This window comes from Oncorhynchus keta, chromosome 22 (genome assembly GCF_023373465.1).
Source record: "Oncorhynchus keta strain PuntledgeMale-10-30-2019 chromosome 22, Oket_V2, whole genome shotgun sequence".
In the NCBI taxonomy this organism is placed as follows: domain Eukaryota; kingdom Metazoa; phylum Chordata; class Actinopteri; order Salmoniformes; family Salmonidae; genus Oncorhynchus; species Oncorhynchus keta.
Genome location: NC_068442.1, coordinates 58,208,024 through 58,221,418, shown reverse-complemented (window position 1 = coordinate 58,221,418; position 13,395 = coordinate 58,208,024). Strand labels below are relative to the sequence as shown.

At 41.3% G+C, this 13,395-nt stretch overlaps 1 protein-coding gene and 1 long non-coding RNA gene across 13 annotated transcripts in view; one reads left to right on the top strand and one right to left on the bottom strand.

Annotated features, from left to right (window-relative positions):
• Positions 1 to 13,395, bottom strand: part of LOC118382419 (cyclin-dependent kinase-like 5) — a 248,731-nt gene that overhangs the window by 72,979 nt on the left and 162,357 nt on the right. The gene's annotated exons all lie outside the window — the stretch shown is intronic.
• Positions 1 to 13,395, top strand: part of LOC127910805 (uncharacterized) — a 31,951-nt gene that overhangs the window by 366 nt on the left and 18,190 nt on the right. For 5 of the 9 annotated variants that reach the window (XR_008076254.1, XR_008076247.1, XR_008076255.1 and 2 more), the window contains exons 1-3: positions 595 to 799; positions 1,948 to 2,440; positions 2,557 to 2,643. This is a non-coding gene — a long non-coding RNA (uncharacterized LOC127910805). The other 4 variants (XR_008076249.1, XR_008076250.1, XR_008076253.1 and 1 more) reach the window with 4 other exon arrangements.

Genomic DNA, 13,395 nt, shown 5'->3' with positions numbered 1-13,395 from the left:
AATGTACATGTAAATGTTCTATATAGATGTACAGTATCTACCATGTTATAATTAGATGTACAGTATCTACCATGTTATAATTAGAGGTACAGTATCTACCATGTTATAATTAGATGTACAGTATCTACCATGTTATAATTAGATGTACAGTATCTACCATGTTATAATTAGACGTACAGTATCTACCATGATTTAATTAGAGGTACAGTATCTACCATGTTATAATTAGATGTACAGTATCTACCATGTTCTATATAGAGGTACAGTATCTACCATGTTATAATTAGATGTACAGTATCTACCATGTTATAATTAGATGTACAGTATCTACCATGTTATAATTAGAGGTACAGTATCTACCATGTTATAATTAGATGTACAGTATCTACCATGTTCTATATAGATGTACAGTATCTACCATGTTATAATTAGATGTACAATATCTACCATGTTATAATTAGAGGTACAGTATCTACCATGTTATAATTAGATGTACAGTATCTACCATGTTCTATATAGATGTACAGTATCTACCATGTTATAATTAGATGTATAGTATCTACCATGTTATAATTAGAGGTACAGTATCTACCATGTTATAATTAGAGGTACAGTATCTACCATGTTATAATTAGAGGTACAGTATCTACCATGTTATAATTAGAGGTACAGTATCTACCATGTTATAATTAGAGGTACAGTATCTACCATGTTATAATTATGCACCAATTTGTAAGTCGCTCTGGATAAGAGCGTCTGCTAAATGACTTAAATGTAAATGTAAATGTTCTATATAGATGTACAGTATCTACCATGTTATAATTAGATGTACAGTATCTACCATGTTATAATTAGAGGTACAGTATCTACCATGTTATAATTAGATGTACAGTATCTACCATGTTATAATTAGATGTACAGTATCTACCATGTTATAATTAGACGTACAGTATCTACCATGATTTAATTAGAGGTACAGTATCTACCATGTTATAATTAGATGTACAGTATCTACCATGTTCTATATAGATGTACAGTATCTACTATGTTATAATTAGATGTACAGTATCTACCATGTTATAATTAGAGGTACAGTATCTACCATGTTATAATTAGATGTACAGTATCTACCATGTTCTATATAGATGTACAGTATCTACCATGTTATAATTAGATGTACAGTATCTACCATGTTATAATTAGATGTACAGTATCTACCATGTTCTATATAGAGATACAGTATCTACCATGTTATAATTAGATGTACAGTATCTACCATGTTATAATTAGATGTACAGTATCTACCATGATTTAATTAGAGGTACAGTATCTACCATGATCTAATTAGATGTACAGTATCTACCATGTTATAATTAGACATACAGTATCTACCATGTTCTATATAGATGTACAGTATCTACCATGTTATAATTAGATGTACAGTATCTACCATGTTATAATTAGAGGTACAGTATCTACCATGTTATAATTAGATGTACAGTATCTACCATGTTCTATATAGATGTACAGTATCTACCATGTTCTATATAGATGTACAGTATCTACCATGTTATAATTAGATGTACAGTATCTACCATGTTCTATATAGATGTACAGTATCTACCATGTTATAATTAGATGTACAGTATCTACCATGTTATAATTAGAGGTACAGTATCTACCATGTTATAATTAGAGGTACAGTATCTACCATGTTATAATTAGAGGTACAGTATCTACCATGTTATAATTAGAGGTACAGTATCTACCATGTTATAATTAGAGGTACAGTATCTACCATGTTATAATTATGCACCAATTTGTAAGTCGCTCTGGATAAGAGCGTCTGCTAAATGACTTAAATGTACATGTAAATGTTCTATATAGATGTACAGTATCTACCATGTTATAATTAGATGTACAGTATCTACCATGTTATAATTAGAGGTACAGTATCTACCATGTTATAATTAGATGTACAGTATCTACCATGTTATAATTAGATGTACAGTATCTACCATGTTATAATTAGACGTACAGTATCTACCATGATTTAATTAGAGGTACAGTATCTACCATGTTATAATTAGATGTACAGTATCTACCATGTTCTATATAGAGGTACAGTATCTACCATGTTATAATTAGATGTACAGTATCTACCATGTTATAATTAGATGTACAGTATCTACCATGTTATAATTAGAGGTACAGTATCTACCATGTTATAATTAGATGTACAGTATCTACCATGTTCTATATAGATGTACAGTATCTACCATGTTATAATTAGATGTACAATATCTACCATGTTATAATTAGAGGTACAGTATCTACCATGTTATAATTAGATGTACAGTATCTACCATGTTCTATATAGATGTACAGTATCTACCATGTTATAATTAGATGTATAGTATCTACCATGTTATAATTAGAGGTACAGTATCTACCATGTTATAATTAGAGGTACAGTATCTACCATGTTATAATTAGAGGTACAGTATCTACCATGTTATAATTAGAGGTACAGTATCTACCATGTTATAATTAGAGGTACAGTATCTACCATGTTATAATTAGATGTACAGTATCTACCATGTTCTATATAGATGTACAGTATCTACCATGTTATAATTAGATGTACAGTATCTACCATGTTCTATATAGATGTACAGTATCTACCATGTTATAATTTGTAGTAAAACGCCAAATGGATCTACCTCCTGGTCCTCTTCCCCTGTCTTACCCACCAAGGGTAGAGACAGAGATGACCTCGCCTACTGAAATACCGGATTGGGCAAAGCCACCAGAAGACGACTCAAGCCAACCAACTACTGAACCTGACTGGTGTCAGGAAGAATCACCCTCTGCCTCAAGTGACACCTCTGAATGGGAACAGCTGATAGACTCATTGCTGATAGAGTAATGGGCACTGTCATAACCAGAGGCCCATATATGCACTGTAAGAAAAGTGTTTCCTCATTGTTGCTAGAGTAATGGGCACTGTCATAACCAGAGGCCCATATATGCACTGTAAGAAAAGTGTTTCCTGTTGTAAGATATGTCATCACCCTCTCTGCTCTGAGGGAATGGGAGGAGCAGCAGATCGGGTGCAGAGAATCAAAAGGTATATAAAGAGACATTTGCCATTACTTTGGCGCTGACTTCTTGAATTCTGAATTCATTTAGACAACCATTTGACTTCGGGTAATTGCCACCTGACTCAAATTACTTAAAGATTCTAACTTGCTGGATCTGAGAAGGGTCTCTCCGTTATACTGTTTAACTATTGAACAGCTGTTCTCTCGCCTGTGGCCTTGGTGCTTGTATACTGACGCGATTACACCCAGGGCCAGTCTTCGGATCTGCAACTCTCGGTTGAGCTCAGTACCTAGCCCTAGTCGTGTGACGCAGACTTTTCGATATTCCAGTGGGGCAGGGAATCACCAGCGGGTTCTCTCATTCAGCCCAAACTTGAATCTCTCAATTTAAAGGTTCTAACTTGTTGGATCGGAGAAGGGTCTCTCCGTTATACTGTTTAACTATTGAACAGCTGTTCTCTCGCCTGTGGCCTTGGTGCTTGTATACTGACGCGATTACACCCAGGGCCAGTCTTCGGATCTGCAACTCTCGGTTGAGCTCAGTACCTAGCCCTAGTTACATGGCACGGACACTGCGGTAGTTCAACGGCTCTGAGAGCCTCTCTAGTCCTTAAGTTGATCTCCTGTTAATACCTACGGTTATCTGAATTGACCCTGTCGCCCGCGGCCTTGGTGCTTGTATACTGACGCGATTACACCCAGGGCCAGTCTTCGGATCTGCAACTCTCGGTTGAGCTCAGTACCTAGCCCTAGTCGTGTGACGCAGACTTTTCGATATTCCAGTGGGGCAGGGAATCACCAGCGGGTTCTCTCATTCAGTCCAAACTTGAATCTCTCAATTTAGCAAACTGCCGACTTCAAGTCAACCTTTCAGCCAGTAGAGGGAAGTCGCTACTAACTAAATTCAAAAAAAGGAACTCTGACCGATTGAAACTCTGCTCCTGATCTCGTGGGTCTCCTCGTCATCTCTCAAAGGTAATTAAATAACTATTATAAGCATTTAATGTAGAGATAAGTGTTATCATTGTACCAGGCATTTTAATAGAGCATTAAGGCAAGTGCATGTTTTTGATTAACGCTGTGTGTGACCGAGTAACAATTGTGTATTTTGAAGTGTGTTTGATTGTAAAAGACAAAAAACAGAGTGTTTTCAAAAATAAACGGTAGTCTTATTTTGTCTCGAGTAAACGGTTCTCTCAAAGACAGTTAACGGCACGGGAGATAACAACTCTGACACTCCCCGCTACCGGGACACTGGAAACGGAGATCAGTACTCTAGGACAGAATAAGTTACTATTAAAAGACAAAGAGGAAGGTGTGTCCAGTAGTGATTCATTTAATTGTCTTATCGATCTATCTAAGTTTTATTTTCCAAGCGATACATAGCCGACGGGCAGAGTAGTGAGACTAAGTTGACTAAAGGTCTTCACACTTTAAACTAGATACATCACAGAGGGGAAACACTCAACCACAGGGAAATCATATAGAGACTGGTAGGACTAGTGCTTAATAATAACTCAAGGACCAATTAGTGGTGGAACAAAGAGTCTAGAGGATAAAGGTGGGGTTCGCACATCCCAACTAGAGCTAGACCGTTGAGAGTGACAAGGCAAAAGACCTCTCTACGCGGACAACGTTTCGATATAGAAAGAGAGGCAGGGCTACGCGAGCGGTCCTGGTTATACCGAGATAACCTGAAGTACCTATAGTGCCCTGTCCAATCCAGGGAACGGGACGCTAACCACCTCTAGCAACCCCGCTGCCGGCCAAGGGGCGGGGCCGAAGGTTTCGTATCGCGACACTTGGCGCCCAACGTGGGGCCCCACACCTCTATATAAGACTCTACTACTACCTGAGTTAACGGCCCCTACCAGCGCTCTATTTCCAAACAACTTACTAAAGTAGGTATCTTTAAAGAGTTAGAGATATGGCTACGGCAGTACGTTTCGTCTTACCGGATCTACCATGGGGTAAACTGAGAGCGGTAGACCAGACAGCCATAAAACATCTTCTGGGAATGGAAGGAAGGGAAACTTTCTGGGATGATAAAAATTCCAGAAAAGAACCCTAAATGGCAACTACCATAGATACTATGGCAGCTCATGAGGAGCAAAGTAGGGTAGAAAATAATGGTACAGTACAGGAAATGATACGCAGGCAAAAGGCAGGTCTACCCAACAGTAGGCTCGCAATGTGCGTACCAGGAATACCCTGGGGCCGCTGACCAAGAGGGAACAGACGGCCCCTCCAATTACAGGATTAGGCAAATAGCCCTGAATCCTAAGAATTTCCAGTGAAGACTGATCAACTTCACTAGAAATTGTTGGAACAGGTGGAAATTAATTATAAAATGACACCAGTCTCTATTCAAAGTGTATAACAAATAATTGTATTATTTCCTTGGGAAAGTAAAGCTAACATAGTGCGTAAGTGTCACTATGGGCGTTGTATGAGGGAAAATCCCTGAGAAATAAGAAAGTACTATAGAGTTTATAACTAAATAGGAAATCTAAATACAATCTCAAGGTAAAGAGCAATGGCGGGTTAGAGTCTACTCTTTGAGGAAAAATCCCTGAGAAATAAGAAAGTACTATAGAGTTTATAACTAAATAGGAAATCTAAATACAATCTCAAGGTAAAGAGCAATGGCGGATTAGAGTCTACTCTTTGAGGAAAATCCCTGAGAAATAAGAAAGTACGATAGAGTTTATAACTAAATAGGAAATCTAAATTAAATCTCAAGGTAAAGAGCAATGGCGGGTTAGAGTCTACTCTTTGAGGGAAAATCCCTGAGAAATAAGAAAGTACGATAGAGTTTATAACTAAATAGGAAATCTAAATTAAATCTCAAGGTAAAGAGCAATGGCGGGTTAGAGTCTACTCTTTGAGAAAAAAATCCCTGAGGAAACTAGAAAATATTATAGAGTTTACAACTAAATAGGAAATTTATACAAACCCCAAGGTAAAGTTAACAATAAGTTAACAATAGTGAATTATTTTCAGCGCCGTTAAGGCAGACAGACCTCGTAGTAATACGAAATTGGGTTCTAATTAAAGGTCATTCCAGAAAAAGAAGGGGGCCAGAGGATGTAAGTGTGTATTGTGGCAAAGTGGCCTTCTATGCACAGCCCTGGTACCCCATGGCAATGGCCCTGCTACAAGACGGGACTCCAACGAATCTAGGAGACACTAGTGTAATGTTGAGAGCCATGCAGGAAGATCTATGTTAAATATTTAGGGTATATTTTAAGCCAACAGGGCAGAAAAAAGATGAAGTTAGAAAAGGAGTGATTTTATAAGCATTAAATTTAGTTATGAAAATAATTATATTATTATGCAGTTCTTAGGGATAATAAAGTACTGTAGGTAATGGATCACATACTACGCAACATATATAAAATTATTGATGAGACTGAGTTAAGATTAACCCAGGTTATTGTTAGATAAAATACAGTGGACTCCCGAAAGAGAGATTTCATTAGTACAGAAAACATATGCTATGTTTAGCAGCGTTTTGGCCTTATCTAATCATTTGAAGGTTTGTCTTCAAATAGTAGAAAGATTACAAGAATATATGGCATCTGTTGTGACCCAGGGTCATTGAGAGTATCCGGTTAATTAAGTTGAACAATATAATTATCTACATAAAAATGTTGAGTTCTATAAAATGCATTAGTGTAAACAGGGAGACAGTGAGACAGTCAGTCAATATTTGGAGACAGAGACCATATCTGGTACTGTCAGTATTAGCTGCGGCAACAGGAAGCAGATGCAGAAGCGAAAAGGCAGGTTTTAAACCACAGCCATTAAAAGCAGCAGTTAAGAGGAAGTTAAACATAGACATAACTACATTGAAAGAGCTGAGACAGATAGTGACCCATGTGCAAATGTATTAGGTCAGTTAGACACTGACACAGGAGTAGGGGAATGGGACTTTAATAAATAATGCAAAGAGTGGACACCTAAAATTTCAGGATGGACTTTAAAAAATAAATGAAAATAATAAACCACTTACGGATAAATATGCTACAAGGAGAAGAAAATCTCCTCAGCTTATTGGACGCTAAATAATTATAAGTAAGGGGAGTCATAAAAAATGATTTTTTTTTTGTTCCAGACCAAATAGAAAGAGTCAGAACACACAGAGGCAGTAATAGCAGCCCTAGACAGACTCAACAGGGCAGGCATGAAACTGAACTTGACAAAAACTCAAATAGGTAAAGAGGAAGTGAACTTTCTCGGTTTCACTATAGGCACTGGAATAACCGCAAGCAAGAATTTCTTAGAAAAAGTAGCAGATCTCAGCAAGCCTCACACAGTAAAGGAAATGCAGAGGGCCCTAGGCAAAATAGGGTATCTGAGAAACCACATCAAAGGGTATAGCAGGGCTGCAAAGCATTGCTACAGAGGCATAACAAGAGAAGAGTGTCAAAAGGCCATGTCTCACAAAGAATATGGCAGACAACCCATTAATTGGGACAAAAAGATGGAAGACTCATGGGAGAACTTGAAAGTGATGGCCCTGGAGGCTCAGGAGAATGAGCCCAGAGATCCGACGCTACCGCTCTGGCTATGCCTTAAACTAGAAGGGCCAGAGGTGGAAAGAGACGGGTACATCTGGATATCAAACGAACTCTCTCCCAAAACAATCAAATGTTACAGCAAACAGTTGAAGGGGCCCATCATGAAGTACTCCAGTGCAGGGGCAAAAATGGCCCTGCTAGAGTTATACTGGAACAAAATAGTGTCCCTTGCCCAAGGACAGGCCATAATCATAAAAGACACAGAACTAAATGAACTATGGGCCACTAACCATACAAAAAAAATGGTAGGTATTAAAACCACCACTTGGGATAAGTGGAGGAACGTACATGCCACCAAAGGAGTTATGTTCATCAGTGACCAAGGATGGGACACTGACGAACCAGGACCAGGACCTACAACAGTCAAGGTAAAACCAAAGGAGGATAAACCTAGGGACATAGTAGTGCTCACGGATGGAAGTGAGAAAACAGGAAGTAACCAAGTGGGGTTTTATTGAAAAAAAAACAAAGCCACTGGCGAAACACTCATAAAAAGGAAACAAGAAATAGCAGGCACTGCCCAGAAAGCAGAAGTCATGGCCATAATGGAAGCACTGCTACACTGTTCCACATCCAATCTAAAGAGAATAGAACTGGTTACAGACAGTTACTACAGTGCACAGGCCATGACTTCTGACAAAAAGATATGGCAGAACAATGGTTACAGAAGTGCTAAAAACAAAACAATTCAGCACGAAGGAGAGTGGAGAAAGATCCATGAGTTAATGGATAGAATGGATATTGTTGTCAGTCACCAAAAAGCCCACACAGTAGATGGGGGTGGAAAGGAAGCTGACTTCAATCAACAAGGCAACAGGGAAGTAGATGAACTAGCCCCGATGGGCAGAATAATTCTCTACAAAACTGAAGCAGACTAACTCAAGGCGTAACACATAGATTGGGGACATCTAGGTCCCAAAATCTTTATGAAGCGTCTTAGACAGGACCAGATTGAATTTGACCCAGTAGAGGCCAAACTGGTGTGCCAGCAGTGCATTACCTGTCAAGAGCAAAAGCCTAGTAATCTAGGAAGAGTGTCTGATCAACACATCAAAACATGCACGCCCTGGAGTCAAATAGCATTAGAGACTATGGGTCCCATGAAAAGTGCTACGGTACTGGGACATAGGTATGCTATAGTAGCGGTGTGCATGGCAACGGGCTACACAATGGTACACACAGCGAAAACATGCAATGCTCTGCCTGTGTTGACAATGCTTAACCTTTTGACTTTGACCCTAGGACGGTTTCAATCGATCAGGACTGACGAAGGACGTCAGTATAAAAACCAAAAGGTAGAGGAATGGTGCACCCAGAGGGGAGTAAAGCACACTTTCTCACCTCCCTACACACCTCAAGCAAATGGGTGTGCAGAGAGGACCATTGGCAAACTCAAAACAACTTTGGGGTTGTGGAGAGGGGACAAAGATTGGGGACCAAAGCTAGTGCAAGCATGCATAGAGTTAAGTAGCACCCCAACCAGTTCAGGGCCTAGTCCAAGAGAGTTAATGGGATTACCAGGACAAAATAGTACGGTGGATATTCCTAATCCCCAGTCTACCCCTCTACCTTGTGTTTTAGAGGTAGGAGACTGGATCAGGATTAGAAAAATCCAGCGGCAGACAACAGTGACCTGGTAATACCCAAGAAATACGGTAAAAAAACGTATTATTGAGGAAATAATAAGCGCTAATACTGTGAGGACAGCTTGTGGAAGAACAGTTGACATAGCACAACTTAGGAAAGTATTTCCTCTGCAATAGTACCAGACTGGAAATACCTCCTAGAGTGCAGAGCAGGCCTCCAAGTCAGGAGGAGTCCAAACACCATTTTAGGGCCTCAAAGGAGGGAGCACGGGAAGAGTAGTCCGGGAACGAAGCGTTCCGACAGGTCTACCTGGCTCAAGCAGACTGAAGTGTGTCCCTTGTGACGTATGCAATGAGCCCACTGGCGATATGCAATACGAAGGGCCCGCTGAGCATCAGGCAACTAGAGGTGTGCTCTGATGGAGCCTCAGGAGAGTATAGGTGCAGGTATGGAAGAGTTCAGACATGTGGCAGGTGCAACTGCAACGCAGACAAAGATTGCCTGGAATGTCACAGACAGAGGGTAACAGAGGTCAAACTAACCAGAAGTGCCCTCTTAACCCCAGTTAGAATAGAACCACCACTCTGGCCCATTCCCACTGGAACTGCAGGCCCAGACCCAGCTCTAACAGGTCAAAGGTTCCAATTTAACTCCAGCTATGAGTATCTGAGAGATAGGGACCTTGGAGAGGGACCTAGTGATGGATATGGGATAGACAGAGTCAACAGACAGGCCTGGATGGAAACAGGACAAGGTGAATGGATCCTAGTAGACCCTAGTATAGCCTGGGATGGAGTGCTTCTGGAGTCCACGGGTTAGGACCAGGTGGACAAATATCCCCTAGACAACAACCAACAAACATCCTGGATGGATGAGAAGGTGTTGGTGGGAAGGTCAGTGCAGGCCAGTTAGAGAGCTACACTGGGGCAGAGCAATGGAAAAGGAACAAATGTTCACTTTCGTCACCCCCATGACTGGAGGAAACCATGATGGAGATGGCAGGAGAAGGTACAGGTTAGGCCTAGGATGGCAGCTGTACTTAGCCCAGGACCCCGTGTATAAAACTGAAGGAGTCTACTCTTATCACAAGTACATATGTAGAGATAGTGCTGCTGGAGAGGGAAAAGGTAAACAAAAGGCAGCACTCAAAAGAGAATATAGCCCACCTAAGAAATCATTCCTTGCTAGGCTGAAACTGGCATTTTGATCAGACCCTGGAGAGGGCCTATCCAAACCCAGAAACCCAATAGTTAAAAAATAAACTAAAAGATGCTCTCCCTCTTATATTTCACTGGAAATATGAAGTTGGGGGAGTACAGAACAAAGCATAGGGAATGTAAGATAGGATGATGCTGGTGGGTAAGTATGTTTTTAATTATAGTTGGCGTCCCCAGCGCCACCACATTAGGATTGTATCTTGGCCTAAAATACGATCAAGAAAATGTAGAAATGGGAAAAGTAATATACCTAAAGAAACAGGAAGAGTAATATACCTAGAGTAAGTAAAGTAATATACCTAGAGCAACAAAAAATGTGATAGTGACTTAATCACATTTAGAACACAAAGAAATGGGGCATCCAGGTACAATGTGACACAGCCAATGAAACTGAGTGTCCAGCTTTCCCCACTGTAAAGCTAAAAAGCAGAACTAATTACACTAAGTGGAACAACAGCCTAGGTGAAAATGTCACAATAATGGCAGCGTTAGGGTATGCAAAAAAATTAGGCATGCCAATAGACAAAGTGTTCAAGAGAATTTGGAAAGGGCTGTTTAAACTACTGGTCAAAATAAGTAAACTGGCCCGAACAATTACCTGGTCAATCTTCAAGGGGATCAGATGGTTGTTAAAAGGACTGATCATCTGGAGCATGGTATATGAGAGAGTGCATCCTCCTAGAAGACAGGGACCAGCAGTTCCTGTTGAACAGGATGTACTGCTCATGACCCCGAGAGGAACGGATGTGACCCAAGTTTAAGGGGCAAAAAGTGACTACATAAGTGAACCCTGAACAACTCAGGTCACGACTCAGATCAGAGATAAAGAATCATCCTGCTCTCAACACAACTTAAATAAACAACCAGAATCTTTAGGCAGTGAAACTTAAAGATATCCTCTACCATGACTTCCAACGAAACTGACCATGACACCTCGGCTGAGGCATGCAGTCCCTTCACTGACCAGGTATGGGAAAACATCTGTTGTCAAATATTAGTTCTCGTAGTTTTTTGGGAAAATAGCATGGGAAAATAGGCATAATAATGGCTTAGTAACTTGGGTTGCTCTATTTATCAATTAATTAGTGGCCATTGATAAACTAGGGTTAACAATGGGACAAAAAATAATGCTGTCCGTTGTACTGATAATACTAATTCAGAGAATGTACACAATATTAGGAAAATGTTATTTGGTCTGTCTATGCTTAGAAGCCTTAGCTGCAGCTATGACTGTAGTAAGTAAAATAGGTGCAATAGAGAAGAACGGAACAGACGGTAAAATGGAACCTATGTGTGCTACCATAATTGGAATACACTATGTGGCACGGGTCATTGAAGCAGGCCTAGTTGGCGTGCTATGTGTGCAAATAGTCAAATTAATGAGAAAACTGAAACCAAAAGATCAGCTGAACACAATCTTAAAGGCCGCCCCACTGGTCCTCTGGGTGACCGTGCTATTGGCCCTAAGTTGTGGAGAAGAAATGGGGTGGCCCACCAACGTTTTGAAAGTAGTCTGGGGATTGTGCTTACCCATCTTTTTTCCCCTACTCCCAGCAGGGCCAGGAGGAATACGCCGAACCCTGGAATGGGGTAAGGATGGCCAAAATCATAGTGCCCCCCCCAGTGGTAGAAACCATAGGGGAAACAGGGTATTAATGGAGGTAGAGGAGAGTAGGATATGGTTCATAGACATATGGGTAAGACAGCTAGACGCCCTTAAGGCATATACAAATTGTGGGGGTTGTGGCCAATTGGAACCATTGCCACTAGGGATAGACTCTACCAACGGGGTGGTGTTAGGCGGAACCACCTTCATATGTGCACTTTGTTACCAAGGGGGTGCAGCATACCGCATTAGGCGTAGCCATGACCCCATTGGTACTTATGCGGGCCCAGTGACCTCGTGGGGAGCCACGGGGCCAGTAACAGAGGAAGGGGACAGATGGATCAGGAAGTTGAGTCCCAACGGACCCAACCTGAATCTCTGGAAAAGCGAATCATGGCCCAGAAAAGCATGGGGAAAGCCGGGATACCGAACCTTGACCCTTAACCACCGGAGGGTGGCTGGGGACATAGGAAATGGTACGCTGACCGGGCAGTGGGACGAGGCTCTGATAGTCAAAGACCTGGAAGCCCATTGGTCTCAGGAAGACCTCACCATGCTAAAACAGAGCCCTTGGTTCATGTACGGGAGTGCTAGATCACTACTGAGTGGCCAAATTTTCCCCCCAAAATGGGGAAGACTCAGTTGTGATCAGTGGAACCTAAACAATTATGTGGCCGTAAAGGACCACTGGTTCCCTAGCACAGACGATAAAATAGCCATTAGAAAGGCTCGGAGAGAGCCAATGTCCAAAGTGATTGGGTGTACTGAGACAGGGGGAAGTGAAACTCTGGCTGACTTCAGTAGGAAGCACAGAAGAGGAACTCAGAGAGGCCTTAGGAGGCAAAATGGGTACAGGCTTAGGGAGCCAGGGAGTCATAGACTTCCCTACGGGCACACTTGTATTACCTCAGTGCCCCCCAGACCTGAGCAAAGAGGGCCTGAAAGGAATGGTCCAGACACAAAGTTAGAGCTAAGATATAGGGAGAACCTCTCAGGTTTAGGCCATAGACTGGCCGACTTGACCCTGGCCGCAGAAAGAGCTGTAGGAGCTCTGACCCAGAAAGACCCCCAGGGGAACGATGGACCTCAAAGTCGCAGGGACAAAAAGAGAACCAGGAAGGGGCAAGGTAGACAATAGGAGAATAACCTTTCTTTCTCCAGGGCCCCATGGAAGACACCCAGTCCGGGGAAGAAGATTGGGAAGAAGAAGAAGTTAATAGGCCAATAGGGCACAGAGTAATAACCAGATGGCAAGAATTAGAACGTAAGGGTATGAGTCCCAGACACTAGGGATTATC